Raw genomic sequence first — 11,023 nt, forward strand, 5'->3', positions numbered from 1 at the left:
GAAGGAAGGAAGGAAGGAAGGAAGGAAGGAAGGAAGGAAGGAAGGAAGGAAGGAAGGGAAGGAAGAAACAAACAAACAAACAAACAAACAGGGGAGGCAGTGAAGAAGACACTTAAGTTTTGTGGGTGTTTTGGAGCACTTATTGTCCCACCAGGATCCCTGCCTGGCCGCAGGAAGCAGCCTCTTTACAGAGGGGGGCAATCCCAAAAGCTGTTACCTGTCTGTGGGATGAGTTCTTCTAGTTGTGCTGACTTGCTTGGCCAAAGTGGGAGAGGAAGCGCCTATCCTACCCTTGCAGAGAATTGAAATGCCAGGACTGGGGAGATACCAGGGGATGGGGTGGGGGGCACCTGGTCATAGGAAAAGGGAAGTGTGGATGGGAGAACTATTGTGGGAGGGACTGACCTGGAGCAGACAGTGAGGAGGATGTAAAGTAAATAAGTTGTTTGTTTGTTTGTTTGTTTGTTTTTAATAAAAGGCTACTGAATACTGGAGGTGTCCTTAGTACAGCTTAGGGAGCTATCCAACACCAGTGTGGCTACTTCTACTAAGCCGCAGAGTTTGAGGGAAGGGCAGGGATACATACAACACATTTCAGGTTATGCCTACATGTACTTCTTTATTCAGGTAATGCAGTGCTGAGAACAGAACCCAGGGTTTTGTGCCCACTACCGAGAGAAGACTCTACCAACTGAGCCACGTCCCCAGCCCAGCCCAGTTGCTTGAAGCTGTAAGGTAAGGCCATGTCCCTAAGAAATTGAGGATACCAGCAAAAGATTACAGAATCCTTATCCCCCTCTGGGATGTGACCCTCTTGTCTTTAGACATTTCCACCGTAATGTACCACACTATATTGCCAACCTCACCAAATAGAAACAAATGTCTGCCGTCCCACTGATCCATGATCCTTTAAGACTGGGAGTTAAATGAACAGATTTTATTTAGAAATTACCTGCGTCAGAGAGTTCAGGGTAGTAGTATAAGGATAAGCAATATACCATGGTGCCAGGTAAGCTGCTTTAAAGATAATCTAATGAAGAATTAATATAGTTTTGCAGTTAATAATACTGAGAAAATAAGTATTTAAAAAGGCTTTCTTTAGAATACCATTGTTTTATATAAATCATTATCTAAACAAACGTTTCACTTGCATCTGTTTAGATAAGATACTTTCAACCTAAAGCTGTTATTATGGCAAATATTGCCAAATATTAATAACTGATTTCTTCCATGAACACTACATGAACACTGCATGGAGATACCCATTAATACCTTTAACAGAAAAGAAAACTGAAGGAAAAAAAAACTTTCCCTCAGCACAGTGTAGCTGTCACTCAAAAGCTTTGTGGGATTTCCAGAAACTCCTTAGGGATTTCAATGAATATTAATGAAAGTGCTTGCGAGAGTTTTGTTATTAGGTCAGGAAAATTATTTACAGAATATGTGCATCATTTATCAACACCGATATTTATGAATACATTGGGGATGTCTCTGGTGAGCCCTCCCTGGACTGGTTTTAGTGTTGTTAAGCTCAGTGTTTAATTTGTAATTAACTATATCTATTTTTTTTTTTTATAATGCTGGGGGTGGAACCATGGGCTCTTTGCATTCTAAGACACATTCCCCAGCTCCTTTTCTAACACTTTTGTCTTTTCAGTTCATTTATATAAATACATATGCATACATGTACATATGTATATGTACACACAGAGGGCAGGCCCTGGTATTTGCTGGATGTCCACTGTGGTGGGGCTATTACCATTTATCGTCTACAGATGGTCTGTGTTGGGCTTCTCCCTTACATTCTGAGTGTAATGCAGTGGGTCTCCCACACAATAACCCAGCCTTCGGAGCCCAACCTTTATGTGACAAACTGAGAAAATACAGCTTTCTCTGAGATACTTTGAAATGCTCTGTTGCTCACTAAATATCACTATAGAGCCCTTTCCTGATGCCCTTACTGCCACATTGATCCAACTGGGTTTCTTTTTTTTCCCCCCTCTCTTTGATTGTTTAGTTAGTTGGTTAGTTGGCTGATTTTTGGTTGGGAGGGTGTTTTGATTTTGATGTGTTTCGTTTTCATTATAGAAGTCTTTTATGTAGCCCAGGATGACCCTTCAAATTGTGATGCAATGGAAACGGGCCCTGCCCTCCTGACCGGTTTGATTCTCCCTCCAAAGAACTATAGTGATGGACTTGAGTACCTGGCTCATCCAAAACAGTTTTGAGAAAGCCTGCCACAAAACAGGGCACCAAATAAATGAGCCTATTCAATGTTTAATTATGCACCACCAATAAGTCATTTAGCAGGCTTTTCCGATCTGTTAAGATAAATAAGCCAGTGAAGTTGGAAATAACCTTTAAAGCCCTAAGGCCAATATTAATATTGGCTAGCTACAATGACTTAAATTATTTCTATGCATGTGTTAGTTCTAAACACTATGGCACTTAATCTTTCTAATCTATATGAAATTTCTTATCTTCTTTTTACCAAAAAAAAAAAAAAAAAGGAAACAAGAGTGGAAGAGATTTAACAACTAGTCCAAATTGGCAAAAAGCAGAACCTAAAATCATAATACAGGCACGCCAGTCTTCAGAGCACTTGCTCTGATCGCTGCCCATCCCAGATGAGCCAGATATTTGACCTCCATTCCCAAGACCAAGAACACATAGAATGCTTTCTCTAGTAAGTATAGTTTATGATAAAATGGAATATCTGACTGAAGAGATCCCCAACTCCTGGATCAATCTCAAAAAAGTTCTGATGAAGGCAGATGTCGAGACATGGAAACCAGTAAGGGCCTTAACCACTGAAATAAGTCAGAGGCCAGGATGAGAAGGGGAGAGAGGCAGTGAGAATGTTTTCTGTGATTGTTGTATCCTTGCTAGTTGTCAGGTCTGACTTATGACACCTCACATTCAGCATCTTCTCCCATGTTCAAAAAATGCCATAGAAAGTCAACTCTCACTTGTCACGAGACTCGTCACTAAACTCTCTCTTAGGAGCAACTTAAACCTAGAGTCCATGACGGAGTCTCTCGTGAGCTGTTTTCCTGTCTGCTTTGGGTGGGTTTCACACTGGTATTTAAGGTGTATGTACCTCATTTGCAAATTCACCATCCAAGAGAAGGTGCTTCCCTAATCCACGCAAACACATCTTACAGACTAGACGGCTGGCGGGAACATGAGGCTAGGAGCCCCTCCAAAGAGTTTTGGCATTCCAGTCTTGGAGGGCAGAGTGCCCGTGGCCCTCCCTGCTTGGGTCGGAGCTGGAGACAGAGGAGGGTCAGCTGCTGCTCTGGGTAGGTTTCTTTCCCCCTCCCCTCGTGTCACATCTGCTTCTGTTGCTCTTGACTTCACTCTTTCTATAATTTGTCTTTCGGAACTAGCATGTGCCAGGCACTGAAGTACAAGACAGAAAGAAGTGTTTGCCCTGGGTTAACTCCACGCAAGGCAAAAGCTGCATTGTGCAGAGCTGTTTATCCCAGCTCTCTCACTGAATACTTGCTCTGGCTTCAATCTGCTTTGTCCCCAACAAAACTCATGTAGAGTCCTGAACTTCTCACAGAATGGTATTGTGCCAAGCGCTACTGAGGGGGGAGTTGGGATTTGGGGAATGCCACTCATAAGGCTTCTGACAAGATTGGTGACGTCGGGTGAGGTCGGGTTAGTTACTGAGGTAGCAGTTAACCACACCACATGTTTGGCCACTTTTGTATGTACCCGTTCACCCTACTACATTCGCACATTATCATGCTACCAAGGGACACTAACAACATGCTAGTACCATTATGTTTATGTTTTCCATCCATCTGTACCACGAGGCAAATCAGCTTCCTTGGTTTTCTAATATGTTTTCCAGCATCAGATGTTGTGTTAGACACAACAATGCTGCAGACTAAGACACTAGCTATGCTGATAGAGTAAGCCCTGAGCCTAGACATGTCTGTAAATATGTGTCCACAATTCTACCCTATAAGGTCCTTATATGTTTATAGAAAAGAGTCATATCATGCCTGAAGACAGACAGCATTCTAACTACACTAAGGTTACTGTACTTTTCAACCTCTAGGAATGAGTAAATTACTCTTGTCTAAAAATATAGAAGAGAGTGCAACATGATATCTTTTCTCAAAGGGAGGGGCAATCAATACATTGGCAAAGACAGTCGCAGGGAGGGACGCCTGAAGACGGAGTCTTGCTATTACCAGCTCACACAGGGTCACTCACAGTGAACAAGAATGCAGAACCCAATGTTTGGGTCCCTGAGGGACACCACTTCCAAAAGGTGCCTTTTGGCAGATCTGATAAGTACTTTTTACAACTGCTAAAGTCTGTTTGGATTAACTGGGATATAGGTCTCATTCGTAGAGAAAAAAGGAAGTGACAAAAACTGAAAAACAAGAGGTGCTGAGAAAGATTAACCAGATAACTAGAATCCCCGGCTACTCGTGTGTGTGTGTATGTGTGTATGTGTGTGTGTATGTGTGTGTGTGCCTGTGTGTCTGTGCTCACACTTCTCAGAATGTGAATTTCTTGAGACCACATCACAATAACTCCAGTAGTAACTGGAATGAAGCTGGGGTGTCAAATTTAACTAATGTCCATTCTAAGGGGTTCCCGTAGTTTATTTTCCACAGTAGTAATTCAGAATGGGTACAGCCAATCTTATTTTGTAGACAAGGAAAAAAAATGAAGACAAAATTATTAATAATACACTGCACCTTACAAAAATACAGAAACCATTATGGTGGTCTCTGGGTCTCACTCTCTCTGTATTTTGTTTCCTTTCGTCCCATGTGTATCTCCAGAGTGTTTGATGAGTGAGAATAGAGTTAAAAGAATCATTTAGAGACACCCTTATTTCACCTCAGGTACCCAGAATATAATTCTGGATAAGGAACATACTTTTTTTTTGTTTGTTTCTTTTTTTGTTTATTCGTTGTTGGTGGTGGTTTTTTGTTTGTTTGTTTTGTTTTGTTTTGGTCGTTCTGCCTTCCCTACCTGTAGGAAAGATGGAGGCCCAAAATATGGGGCTGATGTTATGAGATGTGTGTGTCTAGAGACAAACTGGGCATTTGCAGGAATGTGTACTGATTTGTATCTAAAAAAAATGTTGGTAACTGATGATTGCTTCAGAAAAGAGTGGCACTTCTCTTTCACCCCTCTTCCCAGAGAGGAGGGCCACTGCAAAGTTCCCCTGGGCTGCACAGAATCCAAAGCCAGCCTTGCTATTTTAACAAAACTTTGCTTCAAAATAAAAGTTACGAATAAGATGTGGAAGGGGGCATTGCACAATGATAGAGCTCGTGATCTAATCCTCAACTGCTCCCCCACTGCTTGCTTCGTGGGTTTCTTTCTTTATGAGTTGTCACAGCATATACTGAGCTAGCTGCCCTCTACCGTGCCCCGCCCCTTCATCTGTAAAATTATTCCGTTCCCCTCCCATGTAAAAGGACTTAAAAGCAGAACATGGAGAGTCAGGCTTGCCTTACTGTCTTCATGTAGCTTAATTTGTTCAACTCTCATCTGTATTCTGCGGCCCACACCCAACTCTGATTTTCCTCTTGCCTTCTCTAAATCCTGGTTTGGGTGACAGGGCACGGGTCAAGTGAACCTGAGAAGGCCTTGAAAGCCTTGCTCTCCTAGCTGACTGGGTTCAGGCATGAAGCCTGGAACACCCCAAAAAAGCATTTGTGCCCACGGTTTCCTCTTTTTCGAGTCGCGAGCATCGTTCCTGCTATTTTTATCCCTTCACTGCATCTCCTTTTGGTTTGAGGAGGGAGAAGGACATGGATGATTAGCTTTTGTATTGCCACTACACAGTTCAATGTGGCCCGGTCTTAATTTTCCACCAAAAAGAGAGTTAAAGAAACACTTGCAGAGAAATTGGTGTGTGTGTGTGTGTGTGTGTGTGTGTGTGTGTGTAATTGCCCCGGAGTAGTCCAACCAGGAAGTGAGAGACACCTAGAGCACTACTGCTCTCCCAAAGCAATCTGCAGCCCTCCTGGCTAGTGGAAGTAAAGAATGCAGAAGCCAGCAGGGAAGCAGCATCCTCTGAGGCTCACAGCCACCTGTGTGCTACGTGGCCAAGACTGGTGTCCCCAGCGTGAAGAAGTAGCCCAGGAATCCCAGAGGACCACAGGTGGTACTGGCCCTTCTCAGATCCCTGGAAGACAGCCTAACCTGTGGCCAGGCCACAAGCCTCTCCTGCATCCGTCCAGCGGTCTCCTCCCAGGTTTCCTGGGGACCTGAACAGAACACCTTCCCTTCTCCCCAGGTGCGGATCTTCTGCTGAAAGGGCAGCCATTCCTGCCACGCACTTCCCCACCCACCCACACCCACTTCAAAGACACCACCCCAGTCGCTGTGGGTCCGGGGAGATGTGGGTGGGCGAGCATGGCAGGGGCATTCGCCTGGCAGTGCCCGCCTGATGTTCCGCCGTGCCCAGAGGAGGCGCCACAGCATAGGAGAGCAGCGCCAGCAGCTGGTGGCCTCGACCCTGAGACTTCTGAATCCCCGAACCTTGGGGACCCTGAAGCTCCCGCCGCAGCCAGCGCCCGCTCGGCTTCGGATTTTTTGTCTATATAAGGGCTCGCGGCACTTGGAGCGCCGGCTGGCACCGGCTGCCATTTCTCCGCACCCGCCTGCGGTCCCTGGGTAACCTCACTCGCCCTCCTCCCGCCGCCTCCTCCTCCTCCTCCCGTCCTCCCCGGGAGCACCGCCTTTACCTGACTCTGACACCCGGTGCGCACCGCCGCTCTCCCGGTCCCCCCGCCCAGCAGCAGCCGCCTGGCCTCGCTGTCATCCGCTGAATGGAATTATTTATTTATTTATGTCCCCTGACGTGTCCTCGCCTACCGAGGCCCGGGAGAGGGGTGCGGGAGCAGAGGCGGGCTGGGGTGCCCGGGAGCGCGCCTGGGTGCGGTGAGGGGGTGGACGCGGGAGCGGGGTGCGGGCTGGGGGCGCGAGGAAGGGAGGCGCACTGAGCATGCTCCTGAGGGCTCAGCGGTTGGTGCTGGTCTGCGCGGGTTCTGTGGCTCCCGGCACTCCATTTCGGATTTTAGTTCTGACCCGGAGCGATCTGCTGTGGCTGGGCAGCCCAGACTTGCTCCAGCCTAGCGCTTTGGCGCCCAACCTGAGGAGGCAGGTGTGAGGTGGCCTGAGAGACCTGGCTGTTATGCAATCTCTAGATAAGGATGCAGAGAGGCGCCTGCTGAATGCAGAGAAAAGAGCTAGGACAGAAAAGGCTGCGTGACTCATCCATCCATCCAGTCGTTCGTTATTCATTCAGTTAAGGACTTCCGTTAGGGATGAGTGCTGGCTTGATTGAGGATGGAGAAAGGTGTGCTGTGCGAGCACCAGAGCCAAATCCTTCCAAGAAAAACGTAAACCTTACAAGAATGGAAAACAGCACAAAACACAAAGTGTGGAAGTTTCGGGCAGTGGTTGGTTGTCAATTGTAATTAATTATGTCACTCACATTATTTAAGTTTTCACGACGGGATTTAGTTATTTAAGCAAGAATAACACTAAGGACTATGGTGAACCCCACAGATGTTGGCGTGTCCTTTTTTCACCCTAACATGCCCTTCTTGGGGAAGTTGAAAAGAGGAAGGAAGGGTTGGAACTGAAGGGTTGGACAAATCGAAGACTGACATTTCTACTTAGAGAAAAACCTTGTGGCACTATACGTGCTTGAATTTGAGAACAAGGCCACAATTTTCTGTTCATTTAATTGGCCTTTCCTGTTCTGATACTCATAATGTGATACTCCATTAGATGCGGTCACAGTAATTCATATTACACACATTTGGAGACCAAGGCAGTAAGGTGGGATCACTTGGTACACACATTCAGGACGTCTTACTATGTCTCCACTAGTCAATCTGCAGGGCAGAATTTTAATATCAATTTCTGCCACTACAAAAGATGGAACTGTTTTCATAAGATTTGAGCACGACAATATGTGTAGTGAACAGAAGATAATTTGAGAGGCTGTTAACTTCAAAACGGCTCAGCCAAAAAGTTCAGTGGCTAAAGATGCTTGCCACCAAGCCTGGTGACCCAAGTTCAACCCCCAGAATCTACATGACAGAGCAGACCTACACTTGTAAGCTGTCCTCTGACTTCCACATACCTGGCAAACAAGACCAGTTGTGTACACACATACACACACACACACAAACACACACTTGAGCTTGAGTGCACGCACACACAAGCACACGCCCTAATAATGATGAATGTTAAATGATTCTAAGAAAGTTAATAGTCAAAAAAGAAAAACGAGGCAGAATATTCTAGAAAACCCATTTTTTTATGGGGGGAGGTGGGAGGGACGGGACAAAACAGTATAAATGAATAATTGTAGAAGATAAGAATTGAGTACCTAACAAAGATTATAAATTTCTTTATTTCATTGTCAATAAAGAGCAATAAACGTTTAAAACAAGCAATGTAGAGACACAGCAAGGACATGTTCTTGGGTGTTTGCAACTAAGATGTTTTTTGGTTATTTGTCACTTCAGTTTATTTTCACAGTAAAGGAACAGGAAACACAAGAAAACATACATTGCTTAAATTAGTCCACTCGTCCCTCTCCTTCTCCCGGGTTGTTGTGTGATTTGTTTTTATCTTTTTCTCTCCAGTCTCTGGAACTACCTAACCCATTTGCTAAACTTGCAACCTTCAACTCTCAACCCTTTAGAATCATAGCAGGCTTTCATCGAAAGTGATACTTTTCTAGAATTTAAATCTCTGGATCCAAATGGGCCTGTGAGTACAGCTCATGGCTCCTGAAGAAAATGGATCCTTTCTGAGGAATAATTGTGAACTTCGACAAGTTCAGCTAAGCAATAGACCCTGGGTATTGCCTCCATATGGCATAGTGTCTGTCTTTGCCGTAGGTTAGCTCAGCCATGAGTATGAAGCTTCGAATCAGTGCTTGGTAGAATTGCTTCTTTTTTGTATCATTCAAAGGAGAAGGCAAGAGCCACCAGATTTATCCAAAGGACAAAAATAGTTTTTGGAGATTTGCTGCAAGACCATGAAAACTTTCCAGCCCTCTCTAAGGAAATCTGTCCATCTGAGCACTTCTCCAATCCCCACACTGATCTGAGACATGGACCACTGTACCCTGATAGGCTGCTTGAGCACCAGGTGGCTAACACACTGGGGTCCTGGTAAGGTGCATCATCCTGCTGGGTGGGAAGTAAGCATCCTGAACTTTAAGAAACATTCCTCTGGAAAATGTTTAATAACCCAGTGGCCCCAGGGCCCCCATGGCATTCTCCCTCCAGCATAAAGGAAAATGTGCAGTTTTTAATATTTTAACCATGTAAAAGTAAGGGCACCATCTGTTTGCCCAGAGTTTACAGGTGGCATAGGCCACATCATATTTACAGCTACCACTATATATAGCCATAGCCTGAGGTATTTGCTGTTGGTAGGTGTCACACACTATGGTTTTTTTTTTAAACCAACAATTCAGCATTCTAATTGGTTTGATGATATCAGTATTAATGAAATCTATGTACAGATTACATATCATCTCTCTGTTATCTGTATAACATCTATCATCTATTTATCTGTCTATTATCTATGCATGCATCTATCTGTATCAATCTATATCTCTTATCATTCATCTATTAAAATACATGTATGTCTACATGCACTTGACAAGCTAAGCGTGGAGTTCACAACACACACACACTTTGTAAACTCTTATTGATCTAATACCATGAGAAGTAGACTATGCCTTTCTGTAGATCATTTCACCAAATTGTATGTGCTTTTTTTACTTTCAACAGTCTCACCTTTCAAAATGAAGTATGCTCATTTTTTTTAATATTTTCTCAGTGTTTCTAAGTATGATTTCCTGCAAGGAAAATTCGCACATGGTAGGTGTTATAGTTTTGAGTTTTGGTAAATGCTCACATCTCTGTAAGCAGTGCTATAACCGGCAGTCGGTTCTTTAGCTCCATCTCCAGCACTTGACAACTAGTAATTTTAGGTTTTCATCTCATATTTTTCTAAAATTAAAAGAAAAGAGAAAAAGCGCTTGTAAGTCTTGTTTCTTGCTCTTGACAAGTTATTCCATTGCACAGGCAGGCTTCCAACTCAGCGCCATCCCAGCAGCCCTGGGGAAGCTCTCTGGACAGCTCTGGGGTTGCTTACACTCACCTGAGAGATTTCCACGGCAGCACGCCATGATGTGTTCATCCAGCTCGAGTGTCATTTTGCTCAGGGGCTTTCCCTTCTCCCATTTCCAATCAGTCAAGCTAGCTCCCTCCTCCTCAGAGGTCGCCGCTCTAAGGTTCTCAGACCTACCTTCCCCTCTCACACTGAGTGAGCACGATGAGGCTCCAGGACGAGTGAGCTCAAATGAATGTATACTTCAACTCTAGCCACGCTAAGCATATCCCCGATGTCTCCCTAGAATTGTTAGATCTCAGTGGCTTTAATACTTCATTAAATTCTAACTCCATTTAGCAGGGAACACTTTTACTAGTAGAACTTACAGTAAGGTATTATTAAGGATAGAAAAGTTTATTTTTAGACAATGTCAATGAATCCTAACTCAAGCCCTACTCGGGATTCCCTGGGATGACTAAAATGGTTTTGTGAAGGAGCCACTTACAGGTGACACTTATCCTCCCCCGGGATTCCATTCTCTGTGAGGGAAAGGGATGACATTTCTCCTGGGAAGCTCTTTTTGACAAATGTGAATGGCCTGGAAATAAACATGAAGGGACAGTCCACTGTGCCTCGAAACCACGTGGTCATGATCCTGTCCCTGGGGTAGGAGATGACTCAGTGGTAAGACCTGGCTGTTTGCAACAACAGGAAAGAAAGACGAAGATATTTTTCTGAGTCAATCAACCAGGTGCTGGGATCCTTGACTGCACTCATACACAGAACCTAAAAATGTTGATCTCCTGGGATGGAAAATTGTGATCCTGAGTGAATGGGGTTCTTATGAAACTGTGGCTTTAAAGAAGGGGAAGGGAAGGGGAGGGGAGGG

General features: G+C 44.6%; 1 protein-coding gene across 3 annotated transcripts in view; it reads right to left on the reverse strand.

The window, feature by feature from the left end:
* Nucleotides 1–6,927, reverse strand: part of Slc16a7 (solute carrier family 16 member 7) — a 157,810-nt gene extending 150,883 nt beyond the window's left edge. For all 3 annotated transcript variants that reach the window (XM_029482308.1, XM_021174687.2, XM_021174686.2), the window contains exon 1: nucleotides 6,732–6,927. The gene's annotated coding sequence lies outside the window, so the exon portion shown is untranslated. The remainder of the gene's footprint in view (nucleotides 1–6,731) is intronic.
* Between the last annotated feature and the right edge of the window lie 4,096 nt (nucleotides 6,928–11,023).

Source organism: Mus caroli, chromosome 10 (genome assembly GCF_900094665.2).
Source record: "Mus caroli chromosome 10, CAROLI_EIJ_v1.1, whole genome shotgun sequence".
Taxonomy (NCBI): Eukaryota; Metazoa; Chordata; class Mammalia; order Rodentia; family Muridae; genus Mus; species Mus caroli.